Genomic DNA, 20,895 nt, shown 5'->3' on the forward strand with positions numbered 1-20,895 from the left:
ACCTGAAACAGTGATCACAGAATTGCAGGAATCCTGAATGCAAGGATCGTTCAGCTTTCCTCTGTAATTGGGGCTCAGTGCAACGTTCTTGTATTTGCAAATAGCTGTGATTACATGCTAGGTGTACTGGACAGCACCGCTCTCTGATAAACCTAAACGTTTTAGACTGTGATCTGAAGCCTGACTGCTGAGCGTGGCAATTGTAGCAACAAGACCTTTTACGTAGACTAGGTTAATACTCTGACAGTGGAATGCGACGAGTTGGTAAAGATAATTATGACATGTTAGTTGGAATTGTGACTTAGGTTTTAAAGTAACCGGAGCTGCGGACTATCTAGCGGGTTTACCGGGGCTCCGGCTCGAAAACCAGGAGTAGGAACGGGGTCGTTTTTAGTCAGTAAAAGTCTGATACCCTCCTCATCTCGCCCTATGCGGGAGAATACATTAGTTGATTATTCCCCCTCAAAAAAGGTTTCAAAGTAAAAGAGTATTCCAACGAGAAAGTATAGGATTTCTGTAATATCAAGTCTAAAATTCGTCATTTTAAAACAAAATACCGTAACATACACTACAAACGCGTAAAGTACAAATTCCCATACTCATATTAATAAACTAACTTCACAAGACATTAATACATTCCTCTACTCATAAGGTATATTTCAGTCTGAATTACCGCCGCTCTCAGCGCTGCAGCCCTTGCAATATTGCACACTACCTACAATACAATACAATGTAATATACAATAAAGCATAAACAGCGCTGCAAAGCGATAGCTAATACGCTGCATTATTACACTGCAGTGCTTTATGCTACCCACACTTATGATAATATCTATGACTTAGCGGGAACTAGAGAGCCTAAGTTGTGTACAGAAAGATAATTATATATTTTCGGGATAGTTTAAAAGTAATCAATGATATTTTATGTTTTATGTTCGAATGTTCTAAAGCGACGATTATCTTTTGTTTGTTAGTTTTTTAATTCAATTAAGCCACGTTTTTATTCCGTGTTGACTGATTACAAATAAACTAAAGTGTAAACCATTGGTTACTATAACGTGAACGATTCTTAGGGTGAAGAGCAGGTGTAGAAACGAGCTGGTTTTTGGTCATTAAGTAGTTATTAGGGCTTAAATTAGTATTGTATTCTATTCACGTGAATTAGCTCTTACACTAGTGACATCTTACATAGTATGACGTAATAAACCGTCTGTCATTGCTAGAGAGAATTAGCATCCAACAGCAATTCACGTATGCAGACGCAGAGTATGTTAAATGTTAATGCGATGCTATTCTATTTAAGTTAAAATTATTTATTTAACAGAACTAAGCGTGGTGGTAACTAAGGTTTAAGACGCCCGCTTCTAAGCGTGGTTAAGCATTAGGGTGCAGGTTCAAATTAGGATTTGACAGCCGGTGGTAGGTCACCGGCTAGTAACAATGTGACATTCTCGAACTATGATTCTATGTACTTTTTAAGATTATTTAGGCACCACTGACAGCCGGTGAAAGAAAAAACATCGCGAGGATACCTTTTAAATTATATAACGACTTCTCTCGCCATGAACGAGAGGGAGTGTCAGACTCTTACTGACTAAAAACCACCCCGTTCCTACTTCTGCTTTTCGAGCCGAAGCCCCGGTAAACCCGCTAGGTAGTCCGCAGCTCTGGACTTGATATGTGTGAGTACCTACACACTACACACGGCTTAACTTGATGTGTAACCACGTGTACCACTACAATCACATTCAAAGCTACTTAAAACTGAAACCCACACCCTCAAATTAATACAAAATCCTCTTAACAATAAATAAATCCTCATCGCTCAGATACCCAATCACACAGCTTCAGTACGGTACAAGATATTTTCAAAGCACTTCATTCAATACAATTAATAACGAAACAACGAACTAACGAACCAAACAACTGAACGTTGCAAACTATCACATATTACAACCAAAACGACATATCTCATTACCATCAAACAATTGAAAATCAACTTTATTTTACCTGTTTATAAAGTTGCTTCTTCATTGCTTGTGAAGAGGTGTTTATAGTAGTATTATGAAGAAAGGGTATGGAGAAATCACGGGTGGATAGCTTTCAATTGATAGTATAGTTTGTGGATGAGTTGTACTGGGTTCGATGTCTGAGTTAAGTATAAGTCGACTGTGTAGTGTTTTGAATGGATGTTTGTTAAATGTTTCGAGTTTGTTTGTTGTAGTTGTTGAGATAGATTATGCCATTTGAAACAGTGTATAGAGAGGTGTTAAATTGCATGGTATTATGCACTTTATTATCTGAGGAATAAGATATGATATTCCTTAATGTAAATCCTATGAGTTCCATGCGATCGACATCTTGGTACTAAGGACACACGATTCTAAACTCCAAATAGTGTTAAAGAGCTATCGTTAGCGGTATTTCCGAACCGATACGACCTTCAAACCTTCAAGAAAAGAACGCACTCCTTTTTAAAAGGACGGCCGGCAACGTATCTGTAACTCCTCTAGAGTTACGGGTGTCTATGGGCGGCGCTGATCGCTTACCATCAGGTGACGCGTCTGCTTTTTTGCCCCCTATTCCATAAAAAAAGGAAATCGAAAAAAACATACAAGCGAATTGTTATAACCGTGTCATTTCGGGAAGACGGTTACAAATCCTAACCGCCTTTCAAAGTACCAATTAGACATTACATCGAAGAGAATCGAAGTATTCGCCCAGCAATTGCATTCGCAACCAATTTAATAACAAGGCAGTCGAGATGAAATGCCATAGTTAATATGCAAATTGTGAGCTGTTACGTGCCATTCAAATTATATCACGAACCGTGTATTCCCAAGTGGTGGTAGACAGAGGTGGTGGTCCCAACGTCATAGGTTTGTAGTGTAGATTGAAACATAGGGATAATAACATCTATAGAGCAGATCGTTGTATTTATCTGTCTAGTGGTCTATGAATTTTATAAATTCTAAACGGAATATTATTGGCACAAAATTACTTACTAAATCAGTTTTTTTTGCGAGATATCGGTATAAAACAAATTAAAATATAGCCTAGAATGGTCCGGAGCTGCGAACTATCTAGCGGGGTTACCGGGGTTCCGGCTACAAAAGCAGGAGAAGGAACGGGGTGGTTTCAGTAAGAGTCTGACACTCCCTCTCGACTCGCCCGGGGAGAAAGAAGTCAATTGATGATTTTCCTCCTCAAAAAAGCCTAGAATAGTAAACTTGCTAAACCAAATAACCATTGATAGTCTTGCTTTACTCTTCTTCAGAAAATAACACTTTGGCACGAGCAAAGACGGACAGACGGATATTTCTAGTTTTAGATTATTGTACTGTCAAAGGTTTACGTTAACTTTAGATAACCGTTGGTGAAGAATTCTCTGATATTATAACTCATTCTTTGTCATGTCGTGTTAAATAGAATTTTCTATTCCCAAAACAAAAACAATGTACGGAACATAATCGATAATCCCCAACAAAGTTGCAAGCTTAGTCTTAATCCCATTTAAAATTGCTTAAGCTTACCATCCCCGTCTTTTGTCGTTCACTCAATCTAACTTCCTTAGTGCATTAACTTAGTCTTTGAGTACCTCACTGCATAGACAAAAGCACAAGAAACTATACTAAAACGTCCAATTACTACAAGCAATTTTCAACCTTAATTATTTGAGTGATAAAGGTGAAAATCTTTTGAGGATTTTTTGACATTTGTAGTAGGTTGATATGCAGGTGTTTGAAGTAACTAGGTTGGCGCACCTGCTTCGAAATATGAGTGTCATTTTGTGAAGCGCTACGGTGTATGTCACGGTATAGAGTAAGCATCGAATTCAGAGATTACAGTAAAACAATGTCAAATAAAAAATGGGATAGATCAAGCAAAGCATATGCATCGAATGATGGTAATTAATGCCGCCAATGGACACCCACATCACCAGAGGAATTATAAATGCGTTGCCGGCGTTTAGGAAGGCCCAATCGATTTGGATTCGATCAGCAATTATATAGTAATTACTTTTAATTTTAATAATAAAATAAAAAAACAAGTTTTTACATTGAGCTCCACATAATTGCTAGGTTTAATAATAGTTTCAGAACAATTTCATGTTACATGTAATTTATTACCAAATCGAATATATAAAACTTAATTGAAATTATTACGGTCACGTCTTTGTAATCCACTTAACTTAGTCCCTTTATAAGTTAAGTCCAAGAACTAAAAAAGTTATGATTAATGATCGTTCTAATAACTAAAATCTAGATCGCATTAATTTCTACATCAATCCTTATTATAATTTCATTTTCTTACTACATTTAAGTAAATGGACTTTAATTAGTGACGTCGAGACATTATTGCTTAGAACAAATCGAGTTTAATTTAATTCCAATAAAGAAAATAGTATTTCACTAGCTGGCCCGGTAAACTTCGTACTGCGTCAATATTTTTTTCTCACCTTTTAAACCTACCCTGGACCTGCACAAATAATTCAAGACCAAAATTTGCCAAATCGGACCTGCAGTTCTCGAGTTTTAGCGAGACTAACGAAAAACAATTGATTTTATTAAATAGATTACTAGTTTCTCACTTTTTAGAGGAATACTTAGTTTCTGTTACGCGACTCCGGTACTCTCAAAAGTTGTCCAAAACTCCTCAAACGGCAACCATATCAATAAGTAATCAGTGGAACCCCACAATTCACATTCGGCACCTCGCCCCTTCAATCAATCATGCGCAAATCTCCCGACACTAGCGCCTAAATAAAGTATTAAAAAGACATTAGGAAACAAAAAGTTTCGGCAAAACTCTCTGACACTGTCGACTGCTCTGTGCGACGCACTTCTTGAGATAAGCTGTGCGTTGCCTAAACCTCTGAATAGAACTAACGATCCGTGTACCAGAGTATTGAAAATTTATTCTAAGTACGCGAGGGCGTTTGATGGTTAGTTATGTTACTGCTTTTGAGGAAACACCACCAGACTACGAAGACCTATACACACCTTAACAAAACCCCTTTTTTAAACACAGGTGTTGAGCCTTTAGAAGGGCAGGGGAGGTCTCAATAAATTTGTCACGTCTACCGTTGCTTCTTCGTGTAAATGGTGTACAAGATATGTGTTGTGTACAATGTTATTTTTTGGACTGTAAACGAGAGTTTATTTTATGACGGTGTTAACATAAGATGTTGGTGGAATTTTTGAATGTTCCTGAATTGTGAGGAGATTGTGAGCGCAATTCATTTTGAATGGCGCGCCAAAACTATGGGGGTGTAACGCGGATTTATAAACGGCATGTTGAATGAATTTTATGGGTAAGCTTTGGGATTTTTTATGGAGTTTACAAGTGGTTTACTTACTTATAAAAGTATCTTTTTTACAGAGTAATTTGGCGTAAAAATACCCGATGTATTACTTTTTTAACTTATCTTGTTTACTACGAAAAAACCTTATCGAAAGAAAATTAAGCTTAACTTTTCAATCTAGAAGACATGATTTATTTGATTGAAAGCAGCAATGTTTATAAGAGACTTTTCCTGGAACCAATTTCTATTACTTTACTAAATATGCTTAGTGTCAAGCTTCCATCATACAAATCCGTTAAAAGCCATTAAATATCACTCACCACTCAAGGGATCTTAAGCAAAAACACCAAATATTTTACATCAAATCATTAGAAAAATATTGAAAGGCCAAATCTGAGTAAAATAATATTCGATCAATATTATATCGTAAGGTCACACCATTAGGCTTAAAATTTAGTAACGTCAATGCTATATCCTTAGAATCTCATTAGAGCAAAGTAAGAGACTGACAATATCCAATAATCGAAAAGGTTTTTCAAATTCTCACGAGATTTTGCGTTCAGCAATGTTTATTTCTACGATATTTCCTAATATTTTCTGAAATTAACATTAAAATATCGTGACATAGATATCAGGCTAAACGTCTATCTCAGTTCCATACCCATTAATGATTTATCAGTATAAAAGGATTTATACTTTTGATGTATTTCACCTAGCAACCACGAAAGTACTTAGGCACAAGTGAAATTTCGACAATGACTGTAAACCACTACTCTACTATCATTAAATAATAATTAATGTTAATAGAACATTATGAAGTGAAAACTCATTAAATCAGCGCACTAGTTGGTGAAAGTTAATAAAAAAATAAGGCGAGTCAGGGACGGATTAAGTGTTGGTCAGTGGGCCCATTGTCCATTATGACTTGGTCATGATTTATCGCCGCGAGGCCATGAGCCCTTGGATTTCAACACATTTTACACATTAGTCCCATAAACCTTTTGCAGTTTCATGGGATCGCGAAACCTTTGTATGGTGTAATGTTTTCTTTAATATGGGACTGGGTATATTATAAATATATTTAAAAAAATGGTTAAAGATATTTTTTAACATAAACCTTAATTTAATTACGTGATTACCCTTCTTAATGCATTTTGGTTTACTGTTTAATCAACACAAACATATAAAATACATAATCTCAAAATCGCAAACTTAATTAATCAACAAAATAATTAATATTTCATTACAAACCTTTTCTCAAACTAATTTAGGACTCACGTCACATCAAATGAGCCTGACGTTGCCACAAGTTCAACAAAAGTACTTAATTACTAGGCTTTCAAACTTCACCGCTTGTTACACTCAAAATCTGAACATTCAAAACAGAATCCTAAAACCTGCAAAGCCCTCGCACTCACCCATAAAGTCCAATCTAGTGTACATAGTAACTACAAAGCACAATGACTCGGCTTCTACAGGGCTGGATTAAGGGTGGGCCGCTGGGCGCATTGCAAGCCGGCCCGTGATTTATGACGAATGCCAACCGGCTTGGACTTCGACATATTTTTCGCATTACTCGAGCGAAAGAAAAAGTGATGGCTATGCAGCGACGCGTGTTGATTTCCAGATTTGAAGCGGTTTGGAATGTGTGGAATGGAAGGTGGGATGGTAATGGTTTTTCGGTAAATATTTCGGATCGGCAAATTGTTTTTAAGCGATTTTTAAATGGAAAAGAAATCAGAAGTGTAAGTCTTCTTAGAACAGTATCAACTTATACATATGATATACAGACATTACTCGTATTTAACTTCAGCGTTTTCTTTCTTCTTCTAATCAATTTCTCAATTGTATTTTTAACCGACTTCCCAAAAAGGAGGAGGTTCTCAATTCGGCCTCCTCTAAAAATCTCTTCACAATTGTTGATTTTAAAGTTATTTGATTTAAACCCTCCTTTTTACACTAAGAATTTGGCACCCAGTTTTGTCTGTCTCTTAACAAATTTCATTTCATTCCTGATAATTAAATTGGTGACATTTCATTGTATACCTTTGGAATGAAATTAGAAAACTTGAATTGCTATTGGGAATTCTCTACGCCTAAAACATCTGTAGAATTTTTGTAATAACTAGAGTAAGTATAATGATATTTTCTGAATAACTTTAAGAAAACTTTTCGGGTTTTCGATTTCGCGTCAAATAACGATAATATTTTTGGAACGGATTAAAATTAATTTCTGTTACAGAGGTTGGGAACAAGATTACTTTTTGTGACAAGAAAAAATGCTTATGATTTTCTCGAAATAAATCTGTAATCTTAATGTACAGATGGAAATTGGATCAGAGAAAATCCTGAATCCGTATTACTGCTGACATTGTTGAGATACACAAGGTGATAAGAAAATCGGAAAAATAGAACAGAAAACGACAAAATACTCTTTAATATTAAACTTTGACGATACTCTTTGATGATAGACTTGACACTTTTGATCAACTCTTACTTTTGATTTACGAAACCAAAAAAAAAGAAATAAATGAGAAGGTTTAAATCTGACGTCTAGAAAAATTCTAGCCAAAAATCTAAGTAGCACCACCAGGCTAAATAAACAGACACACATCATAACAACATACACTTATTTCAAAACAGTTTCATTCCGTACCATACATACAGGGGAAAGCTTCTTGGAAACTACAGGGTGTGTATATTTCGGAGAGAGAGCCGAGGATTGCATGAAATAATCCGACCATCCCCCTTTTAGCACCGGACGTTGCTACGAGGCCTGGACTTCGTCTGACGGTGTATATTGGGCTAGCTATGTATTTCATATGTGGATGGTAAGTCAGTTTCTGTTTTGTACTGAGAATTCTGGAATTTTAAATATTTTTATACCTAAGTTAATAAAGATCTAGAATGACTTTATTTTTTCTATATTATTTCTATACTTGCTTCTGCCAGTGGATTCGCACGTGGTCGATATATGGTCGGTGGTCGGTATATGGCAATAGACTCATCCCCTTTAAATGGTGTACAAAGTACGGTAGCATTATGTGCCGTAATGAGCACCTCGTCACGAAAGGCCTTCGGGGATAAAAGGGATAAAAGACGATATGAAATAATAATTATAGAAGTATTTTTTAACAATAGAAAAAAAATAAACATTACAATTGAATTGATTGCCAGCTATTTTAAAACAAAACAGTTACACTATTAACCATTTCTTTCTTTCTTTCTAATGAGAATTTATTCAAACGACTGGCCCAGGGTCAGATTTCAAAGTTTGTCCAACATTGTCTTTGTAAAACTGGAAACTTGTTTAGCATAAAAACGTAACTTTGTAACTGTTTTTCTTACTTTAAATATGCAACCGTTTAACTTGCTAAATGTTTTAAACCAACTTTATGTTAATCTTTTCAAAATTTAGGTAATAGTCGGTTAAGTTTTTAGTACAGAAGTCATATTTTCTTTAGCAAAATTTTGTAGTGTCAATTTGCCGTTGGTGTGTATAAAGTTTTGTCGCAGTTTGTTTAAAGCTGTTATAACTGTTATTTTTTCAAAAATTTTCTCACAATACGAACGTATAAATACAAGACTACTCTCACGTTTTTATTCAGTAATAGTCTAACACTCCTCTCACCCGTCTCACCTCATCTAAGGCTAGAAAAGGCATTGGATGATTTTTTTCCTCAAAAATAAAAATAATTAACCACCTAATGTGAACTGAAACTCGTTACCAAGACTAAATCAGTATTCTATTCTTTCTTAATACTTCTTTACCATCCAATACAATACAAAACCTGAGACGCAGCAGTCACACCGCCATCCAAATGAAACAGTAAGGGTAGTCCAAAGTAATTTTATTTAAGCGTCCATTTTTTATACAATACCGACCGTACTTATTAGTTCCATTTCCCCTTGCAACAATACAAAAACAGATACCTAAGATACAATACACAACACAGGGAAAACAGACGAAAACAGCGCACTGAGCAAAAATATAAATGGCGCGCAACAAAAGTTCATATAAGCATGAGACGAACTCATATTCAACAATACATTACTGGAATACTCTCATTCCAACTCCGGGAATAACGACACAAACGACTGTCAAAACGCATTCAATTTCCAACCGTGACTAAACGAGATAGAGTTTGAATTTGGCTGGTGGCTGTCGAATTTTAAGGCCTGTTATCAGTTGCAGGTTAGTTGCCCACGGTCAGTTTTCAATGGCTCGCGTGTAGTTCCTGCGCTTAATGAAAACGGTGGAGTTTCTATAGACCTTTGGTTTGTACCTGTTGCCATACGTTAACTGCGTCCAAAGCAATTGTTATTGTTTCAAACTATTAGCTTTGTGATGAGATTTTGTATGGATCGTCTGCTGAATGGCAATCGAGAACGTTCTGCTGTTATGGTTACTGTGTTCTCAAACGTAGTTCCGTGACCGATAGTGATGAAGGAAATGTGTAAACCACATTATATATTTGAAAGTCTAAGAATTACGTTTAGACTTCCATCTGTTAATAAATAAGAAAAAATAAAATAATTCTTTTATTTTTTCTTATTTATGTAGGACAAGGACACGGATCAAGAGTCCGTGGAGAACTAATATAAATAGAATTAAAAAAATAAACGATAAAACCAATCAGATACCTTGGTTATCAGGTGACCACTGACTAAAAGACCAAGCCTTGGCAATAAAAACCCATCAAAACGAAAATAACACTATTGAACATGCTCCAACTTCACACCAAAAGGTACATCAAAAAGCAGACTCCCCAAACAAAACCATCCGAATTAAGACAGAACAACTAACATATATAAAAATATGTTGTTCACAAGTAACCGAAGTTACGAGTAAATAGGTAAACTTATAACAAGGGGGTAACAGAAAGTCTTTAACTGGTCAGCGTAACAAAAACTTGGTAATGAGATATCCCCTCAAGGCCTTAAGCAAAGGGATTTACTAGCCAATGTTTGTAAATAAACTCCATGTATAGTTATTGTGTAGTGTGTGATTTGGGGGAGAGCTTCGTGGGTTATTCGGAATCACCATGTGTATAATTAAGGGTTTACTGCATTCATGGGAAGATTTTAATAAAATACATGACTAATTTTTACATGACGGCTTTGTAGATTATTTTAAAATATTAGACACATATTTTTTTTTCTTACCGTACTAAATACTTTCGAACATATTATGTCGATTTAAAATATCACGTGACGTCACTTCTAGTTACGTTTTATACGTATAAATGACCCGCGTGAGCGACACCGCGGTATGTTTTAGTCAGTAATGTCGTGGTTTTTAGTGGTATTCTATACAGCTCATTTAGATTTTTTGTGTTGTCTACAAAAACAATAATTAATATGTAAAATTTTATCTATTTATCCTCAATAATTACTGAACCCAACTTTACAATTTGTTTCATTATAATGCAACTAAATCAAACTCACAACTTCACTACACATACCCCTGTTCAAAACATTCAATGAATAAAGTCATACACATTATAACGTAGGCAAATAAACAAACTAGTATTTATGGACTCAAATTGCATTACAAACAAATAGCCAGGTGCATTCCAAAACGGATGGCAACTAACATCAGTTTGAAATCACATTACAGTAACTGCATAAACAAACAAACTCACACAAAATTAACATGAAATCCTATTTAGATCTAAATTATACTGAATAGTGCCATCTATTGAATCTTTAATGAGTTATTATTGTATTTTGTTTATGATATGATAGCGAGCGGTTTTAGAGTTAATTTTGAAATGACATAAAATATTACGAGCCTAATACCTGGGCTAGTCGTTGTAGTTATTATTTCTTAACACAAAGTTCAATTCTTGATCTCAGATAAGTTATAGTAGGTTCTTATTTGTGTCAAACAGGAGATTCAGCGTCGAATCTTGTGTTGCTTATTATAAAATCAGAGAATGTAAAAATCTGAGATTATACCCAGTGAAAAGAGCATGCATTTAGTGCACCTTCCCTATTTTGTTACAGAAATTTTAGATACAATATTGCCCAGGTTAATATTAAACAAAATAACCCGAAAATAGTACCTAATGCTTCAATACATGACAAGGGCTTTCAAATCTTCAACGCATGATAAAATCCCTTCAAAAATGAGTCACAGCCTGTATACAGTCCCCTATCGAGGTAAATCAGGGTTCTGATTGAGTATTTCTGAAGACGCATTACAGAGGGGCGGCTTGAGAGGCTCTATACTTATATTGGTAGACATGTAAGTATAATGTGTACCACTGGACAATGGGAATGGAAGGGAGATCGCTTCAATGTAGGTACGATATTCTACGAAGCATGTGAACCCCTCCCTTTAAAAGACCAGTGACGCTATTTGTTTTTTTTTTTTCTGTTATAAGCCGGTAAATGAGTTGACGGATCACCTGATGGTAAGCAATCGTCGCTGCCCTTGGACACCCGAAACCCTACAGACGTTACAAATTGGCCGTGGTATCACTCCAGTCGAGCTGGCCCATTGGTCCGAATCATACCGAATCATGGTTCTCCCAGACTTTATAGAACTAACTACATATTAACTCCTCTGGTGCTGCGAGCGTTAATACAACTGCGCGTTTGGCCTATATTCCATAAACAATCAATATTTCTTAATTATTTAATTATAAAAATAAAAAAGAGTCGCCCAATAATAATGATTAAATCATATAATAATTTGCTTTGTTCAATTTTTTTTAATTCAAATCCAATATACGTAACATACTCGTACCATAAGTCGAGTGTTTGACTGTAAATATAATAAAATTCAGCAAATAACGCTGCTCCTCAATATGCTCTAAATTCTGAAACTGTCAACTATCCTGCATGTATTTGGCGACAACCATATCTGTGATGTTGGCCCAAACGTTGGTTTTAATGACATTAGTCCAACGTGTGTTGGAATAGCTAATGGGCAATGGCTAATGGACATACTATAACTAAAAATCTTTTGTCATACGTCATCTCATTTTCATCATCACATCTACTACTGAACAAAGGCCATTCCCAAACGCTACTTGACCTACCTATAACATAGCACTTTACCAAATATTAGGTGCGGTAACTTTAGTTTTTAAGGTGACATGACACTAGTAATATCATTAGAACTCAGAACGGGATATTTACCATGTTTATCCAATATTTCGGCACTGTTGCAAGCGCCATGATCACGGATAAACTGGTTGGCGAATAAACTTGGTAAATATCCCGTTCTAAGTTCTAATGATATTACGGTAACTATTATTTTAGCTTCACACGTTGCAGTTGGGCGATGTTAGCGCCAACATTTGCGCCAATGTGTGGAGCTGTGTGAACCATAACTGTGACTATAAAAATAATAAAATTTATGTTCGTATTCAAATTGCATTTGTTTTATGATGTTATGCTTTTCATGTTAGTCCGCATAGCTCGTCGGAGTATAAACGTGATACTTGGAAATACAGTTCCGAGCTGCAGGTCAAACGAAGTCATCGTCATCGACTGTGCTTGTCCACTGCTGCTAGGCTATGTTGTGAACTAATTCGCGATCCACTATGTTATTAGTAGTGAGAATTATCTCGATCAATGACGGGCGAGAATACGGTCGAGCTTACTTCGAATCTTGTGCGAGGTGAAGGGACTGTAGACTAACTAAAACCACACCGTACCTATTCCTGCTTTTCGAGTCTCCGGAACCCATGAGAAACCCGCTAGGCAGTCCGTAGTCAGAATAGGCTGGCTGTACTGCCTTTTTAACGTAATCTACAAATACACTTTGCTGATTTAAAACCATGGTATTCTATAGTAAAAATGGTTGACATGACTATTAATCAGTATCAAAACGAACTCTTTCATAAACACCATAGGACCAGTAACTCGTATCAATACAAAGACCAACTTTAATGCGACGCAGATAATATAAACATGTTATGTCCACTCCAACAACGCAATATTCAGAAACGCATCTAAAGTTCATCACAATCGGACGCAACAAACACAATTTCCATGTCATCAAAATTATTTCATTTGTTTTGCATGAGTTCGAGGAATGGAAGAAAATTTTGATTCTATCAACTAATATAATAAACATCAATGGCATAGTAAATAGTTATCCATTGTTGATCTATTGGTTTTCTCATGAAGCAAGTATATAGAGAAGATGCTATAATGTAGTTGTGCACTGTGACACAAAAATTCGGCCCTGTTCAATGATATTATAAGTAAAAAGTATAAGCGCTCAGAAAGTGACACATTAAAATGTGGATAAATGGCAACAATGGTTTGTAGTATCGGACCGCTAAATAGAAATTAGAAAGCGCATAGTTTGTAACGTTTCGCGCTCCCTGTCAAGTGTCACACATTGTATTAAAGGGAAATCCAGTTATGAAATCTCATATTTGTATTTGTTTCATTGGTTTTATCTACATATCAAAATCGCACGCTGACAACAGTTTAAAAAATCTCAGTACTTAAACGAACTTCAACTAAGTATCATCTCAATTTTTTATACTTAATCACAAAATTATACGCTGTGTAAAATAAAAAATAACACAGACTATAATAATAGCATTAAACAGTTTATAAAAATCTACAGTTAAACATTAATGCCTTCACAGCGACAGCCTCTTAGAGGCACACAGACGCCATTATACAAAATGGCGTATAATGAACTACTTAACCTGTCAAAGGGTGAAGAGGATATCCAATTACAAAGTGGCAACTGTAAAGTGCCGCTCAAGGTGTTACGAGTTATGTCTACAGATTATTTTACCGGAATAGTTTGAGATTGTGTGTAAAGATTTTATATTAATTTACAATGTCTTATCTTTTTGTTTCAGAGGCAGTTTTCTACGCTGCTGATAACTTGCGCTATTTCTTAAGCACTGATATATTAAGATTTCCAACTTTTTCAAGTCATTCAAAAGTACATGTTACGCTGTCTCGTGATTTAATATGTTGTTTAAAATGTATCCTAACATTGTTGTAAAATTATTGACATTGGCATAACGACATTGAAATATAATACAAACTAACGCCCCCAAAAGACGTTTACCTGTTATTTTTGTACAAAAGAAGCGCCAGAAATAACACCTCAATTTCTATCAATAACCCGACCCAGATACAATAAAATAAATATAATAGATTATAGAAAGTTTCGCTATGTCAAAGCTGTTTACAAGACCGTCGATATTTTAGCAATGTCCGCACAAACACGTGTTTGTAAGACCATTTATCATAGCACAAATATCAATAACTCGGTCGCGGACGAGGCCGACAGTAACTAATGGCGTCGCCCGTACTTCGTGATGACGTAGGCGCGGCATTAGGCAGAATACTCCCAGTTTTATAAGCTTTTTGCACATGTCATATTTATTATTATTAAGTAATATGATGGTCTTATGCTGCTTATGTTACTTTGAAGCTTTGAAAGATAACTTTGAAGGCTTTTAAGGTGTTTGACGTGGAGATGTATTGTATTGTAATAAACATTATTATCAAATCGTTTCTCTTCTTCGATGTATGTTTTGAAATGAGCAATAATCACATAGTGAATACAATATTACATCAAGATTTAAATAATATGCAACAAGAAATATGAAAACTCTTTAAGAATTCATCACTGTTCTATTGCTGACAATTGGAATTAAGACTAAGGCACGACCAATTCTTATTGCAAACAAGTATTATTGCATAGTTTAAGTGTGGAAACTGTTTTGGATTAAGTGTTGGCTATGTTTTTATAATTAGATGTTAGATAATATCTGTTTGTTTCCCAAATGAAATAAAAATAATGAAATAAACAATACCTACCAAGATTTCATCAGCAGTTTCTACCTACATTAAACATTACCCCTCTGCGATTAACATAATCATTGGCTGACCACGTTACTGTTATCTCCGCGATATGGATATGAAGTTTTGTTTCGACACTTCCTCAGATGAAACTTTGAATGATTTACGAGTGAAAACTTTGACTAAACCGGGTACTGCGGAAGATTTTAGATGTAGATTGCCGGTATTAGGTTGAAGGATTTAGCTTTAAAGCGCTTTATCTCGGCTGACTTGTCGTTAATCATTGTAATTCATCATTATATTATTATAGCTAGCTTTCTTTTATGGTTATATTAATTCATAATTTTGTACTAGACTGGTAAAAATTACAGATTGTTTAAACACATATCTTTTTTTATGTAGTTCCCACACACATTTTCTCTTGTGTCATGAGTGCGTTCACGACGCTACGCGTGTGCGGCAGCCAGTTGCCCAGCTGCAGCGCGAAAAGTTTAGTCTTTTAATTATTTAATCTTTATTGCTCTTAAACTATGGATTGGAGACTAATGTACCATATATATAATTATATTCTCTTACATTTATCATAGGTGGTGCGGATAGGTAAAGCTTCTGCTTTACCTTTCTTTCTAGGAGTAAATAGAATGGTTTGAGACAAGTTAAATTAAAATGGCTACTAATCAACAGAATTAGACTGTTCATGTGAACAAGAGAAATAAAATTGCGACATTTTGCACAAATGACGTCTAAATAAATCTTATCACATTTTATTTTGTATGTATTTTAACATTCCCTTCCAAAGTTTGCATGCTACACGCTATATCTCCGGTTTTTAATGGTCAACCGTGTTTACATTCTTATTTCTTAATTTTATTTGGATATTTTTAATAAGCGACGTTTTTGTAGTTTTCTTAATTTCTAGCATTTTCTTTAATGATTATGGCTAGAATTGAGACATTGTAGACATTGTTTATACACACTTTACATTTGGTCAATGAAAGTCAGACTGTGCATCTGGTTAACAAAAATCATAATGTAGGCTGCAAATAATTTTATAAAAAACAAATTGTACACGCTTGTGCTGAGCAGCACAAGCGTGTACAGACGATAACTAGACAATAAATAAAGATAAAACATCAGTAAGTCTAAAAAAACTAAACTTCCTGATAAAGAGGTTCTTTAACTCGAAACTACTTGCTTGTTCCAAGTACAGAAATTAAACAAAACAAATGATGTAAGTTAAGTTAGTAAGTTTTTTTGTTTAAACTCTTCACAACACTCTCAAACCAATCTTGTTAACTTCAAATTACCCCAAACACCTCTTCAAACACTAATTTCCTTCAACACATAAAAATAAAAAATAAAAAACATCAGAAAATCACAGCGAACCGTACGGAACACACCACGCTACAGGGTGCTCTATTCTTGCGAGACGACAATAATTGGAGCATGATGTATAATAACAGGCACGGCGAGCCTTTGTTGAACGAAATTAAAGGCAAGACTGCGTTACCATGGCAACGGACGGGGAGACCGAGTTTCTTCAAAGAAGACGTTTTTGAAGCGACTGTACTCCGTGTATTGTACGGGCTATATATGTAGAAATATATTTGTGGGCTGATGTAAAAATAGCGTGCTAAAATTGTGGCGAAAAGAAAGAGTTATTTTTAATTTCTTTTGGGGGAGGAGGTTGGGCATTTAAGGCTAAACAGTATACATATATAAGCTTTTAAACTGACGGATGAACTGATCGTTTCGGACGGAGTTCACAATTATCTACAAAAACTAATAAACATGATAAATACACCGTCTTATGTTCTAATGATATTAAACAGTAGATATGATCATCTAGTGCTGTTCATCATTAGTATATAGGTCAGGTCTTCACTGAGAAAACACGGAATACCCAATAAATTGAGACGTTTTCTTAAGGTAAAAGCCGATAAACGAGCAGACAGATCAACCGATGCTAAGCAATCGCCGCCGTTCATAAACACCCGAAACACCAGAGGCATTACAAGTGCGTTACCAGCCGATTGTGACATTGAAAAATGATTACAAATATCTTCAAACACAGTAATTATGTTAATACTATGCTTCTGTTAGCAGGAATTCTTTTTTAAAACTCTTAAGAAAAAGATCCTTTGTTTCAACAGAATCGCGCTCTGAGATAGAGTTACCTGTTTTAAGCAAGAACAAAACTTAATACCTTACTTACTTATTCCGCTGGAACTATTTTTACCTGAAACAAAAATTTACAATGTTTACTCAGGTGTTGAAAAACTGAAGGAAAATGGAATAGAAAACTTTAACTATGTATTTTCCTTTTTTTTTTTAATATAAGAGACTGGTTTGGATACTGTGCAAATGCGGGACGGAATTAAAAATTTTGAATATTGTTAAAATTAAGACCAATCTTATTCCATTTATACAATTATGCCGAATGCCAAGCTTTTAACGAATTTAGGTAGGTTTTCTTAAAAACAAGTTGCTGCAATTATCAGATTATTTTCTTGTTTATAAAGTAGTATTATTTAAACATGGATTTATTGGATGTACATATTTTAATCATCTACCAACGCATTAAATCCTAGTGTTGAAAGTACCTAGAATTATTATTTTTCCATCATTTATGAGGTAATGGGCCAATCCAACGCATCTTTCAAGACAACGCCATTAGTCTCAAATACAATCAAACATTACGGTAAAATATTGACCAAATCAACTCCAATATAGAAGCCTTAACACAACACAAATCACACAATAACAAAGCGACCACAACCAAAAACACCACAAAATATTACTCCATTACCACATTACTCCCCAAAAGACTATAACAGATAAATAAATAGACCTTCAAAGAATACAAAAATTATGATAAGTTAGCACGAACAGTTCCAATAAGTACCGAAGTTGCCGTCTCTCCCCTCAATGATTCTTAATTAAAAAGACTATTGTTGCACCTTGCAAGCAATTCATAACAAATGTCAGGCGTTAATAGCACAACTTGTGAGCAAAGTGTGGTCCTACTGAGGCGAGCTTCCCCGGATAATTGGTTTTCTCCTAGATTATGTTCGCGTGGACAGTCGAGAACTTTCTTTATGGGGAAGAAGGTGTGTTAATTAATATTGCTTGTTTTAATATGTATTTAATGTTATATGTAGATTTGACGTTTTAACCATAACGTAAAATAATGCCCAAGGATTTTACGAATAAACAAATAGTTCTGAAAACTGATTTTTTATAAATTTTGAACTAAATATAACTTAAAATGATTATGATATAGCCAATTATGTTACAAGTGCCTACAACAACTTACAACACAAACATTTATCAACAGGTTACTAAGGATAAAATAATCAGATGGGGCCCAGTAGGGCTGATGCCTGATCCGGAGCTGCGGACACCAGCTGCAGCAACCACCACAGAAGTAGGAACGGAGTGGTTTTTAGTCAGTAAGTGTCTCGTCTCGCACAAGGTGGGAGAAGTCATTGGATGATTTTCCCCACTTAAAACAAAAAAAGATGAAATAATGCCAGTTTTTCAAAACACTACACTCTTATAATTGAAGAACCATATTTATAATAAAGTGCTGCTTAAATAAAATAGCCAAAGGGTACAAAATATAATTAAAGTATAAATAACCATATTTATAATAAAATGCTGCATACACAACGTAAAATACTTCATTAACGATAAAATAAAAGGGTACAAAATATAATTAAAGTAAAACAAACAAAAGTGAACCGAAAACACTAGTTAAAGTAATCGAGTTAATTTAATTATTCGATGCATACACAACGTAATTACATACTTCGGTTATTATTAACGATAAAATAAATAGGTGTAATTAATCATTATTCTGATGTTAGCTTACTGGTCATGAAAATTTTAATTAACTATAGTTTCGTGTGTTTCATACATCATGAGAGGTGACTTTTACCTTTATTAATGCAGCCTTGCAAAGTGACTGTGATCTATATAGGATAGATAAGATCAAAATGTTGTGTTTTCATACAAAAAATCTACGTATGAGTTAGTCATGAAAGAGCTACGTATCTCTTTCACTGTGTCTGTCGCTTCGTCAATCGTGGAACTACTAACGTAACTACTACGTGGAAAAAATAGTGGTACATAAGGTGAACTCGCCCTAGGCGGGAGAGTAAAAAAAACATCATATGGCATTCTCTACTAGTCAACCTTAGGGTTTACGTTTAAAAAATTGAATTAACTGGTCCGATTTACAAATTTTCTTCACTATTGCAATCTTCATACACAACACTACCTCCTATTAAAGCCGTGGCAGATAATTTTAGAACATCTTTTATACTTAACATTTACATTTAATTAAATTCTACATTATCTAAACTATTAATCATTTCATATCCAACGTTATAAAGTCTAAGAACAAATTGAATGTCTTTGAGGTGCAGACTTAGTGCTAATTGAATGCATCGATGACGTTCCTTCATTTGAGCGAGCAGTTATTATAGCAGGCACTTCGTTATGAGAATAAAATTAATTAATGTTCGCTTCGCTGATATTATGAAACTAAACAGTAAAAGAGGAGAATATAACTATAATATAATTTGAAATGTATTGCATACATTGCATTTAAAATGTATACATTACTTAACTGATGGTCTAAATACCTAGATTTTATCTTGCATTGGTACTAGTGAACACAATTTGATGATCCATAAAATTAGTGGAATTTTTCAAATTTTCAAAGCAAAAATTTAAATAAAAAGTCTGTTTGTCTATCACCCTCTGATGAAGCTATTTGCTCGTTTCAAAGAGTACAATCCTATGGAGAAGAACGAGCATGAAACTCCATAGGTTACTCTTTTTCAGTCAAGTTCACAAGTTCACCACCTTAAAACATAGCTACATACATACTTAAATATGGAAAAAGGCAACCAAAAATAAACGCAACACGAAGTATAAAACGTTTATGAACATTGAAATATTTCTGGTGTACTTTCGCCCAACTTTTCTCGTTAAATAATGTTTGCGTGTTCAACATATCGCCTCATGTTAACAGTTCAACGAGGTGTCTATAGAAATATTGTGAACTGAAAAAAATACTGAAAATACAGTAAAAAACACGATTCATACGAACATTTACAAGTCTCCAAGGTATCGGTGAATGTTTATGCTTTTATATTTCCAAAGCTGGGAATGAATGTAGATACGACTGGGGTTTTCATCAAGTGATTTTATAGGTATTGCTGAGGTTTTATGTTTATGTGTGGATCGAGCGATGTTTGTCAGTGTTTAACACTAATGATACAATTCAAACTTACGTATTTATATTGGTGATGGTCATTTCAAAATAAAAGACGGAGTAAATGTAAAGAATGACTTGGTATGTAAGGGTTTATTAACGGCTAGATCGCTAAATCTAATCAAAGGCAAAGACATGAAATGCTTCTTTTGTGACATGAGACAAAAAACTGTCACATGACCTCCGACCGACCAGAGGTTTTCTATGTATCTATGCTAAGAGATGTAACAATAAAGCTGTGAAACTATGTGACTATTTCCATTGATACTAAGCTGTGCGAAGAAGATGCGCAGCTCGAGAATGCGATGTATCGATAGTAGGGAAAATCACTTATTGTTGAATAACCGTAAATTAATGTCGATATCAGCTCTGTTCTACATGCTATTAATGGTAATTAATATGTAATTAATCCACTTACTACATCTTCCTACATCCTGTACTATCTCATTACACGAACAGAAAATCAATTACACGCTGTCATCATCTTCAATTTCCGTCACATCTATGACATT

General features: G+C 34.8%; 1 protein-coding gene across 11 annotated transcripts in view; it reads right to left on the reverse strand.

Annotated features, from left to right (window-relative positions):
* Positions 1–20,895, reverse strand: part of LOC118267395 (uncharacterized protein CG43867) — a 254,836-nt gene that overhangs the window by 162,489 nt on the left and 71,452 nt on the right. The window lies entirely within an intron of this gene.

This window comes from Spodoptera frugiperda, chromosome 6 (assembly GCF_023101765.2).
Source record: "Spodoptera frugiperda isolate SF20-4 chromosome 6, AGI-APGP_CSIRO_Sfru_2.0, whole genome shotgun sequence".
In the NCBI taxonomy this organism is placed as follows: Eukaryota; Metazoa; Arthropoda; class Insecta; order Lepidoptera; family Noctuidae; genus Spodoptera; species Spodoptera frugiperda.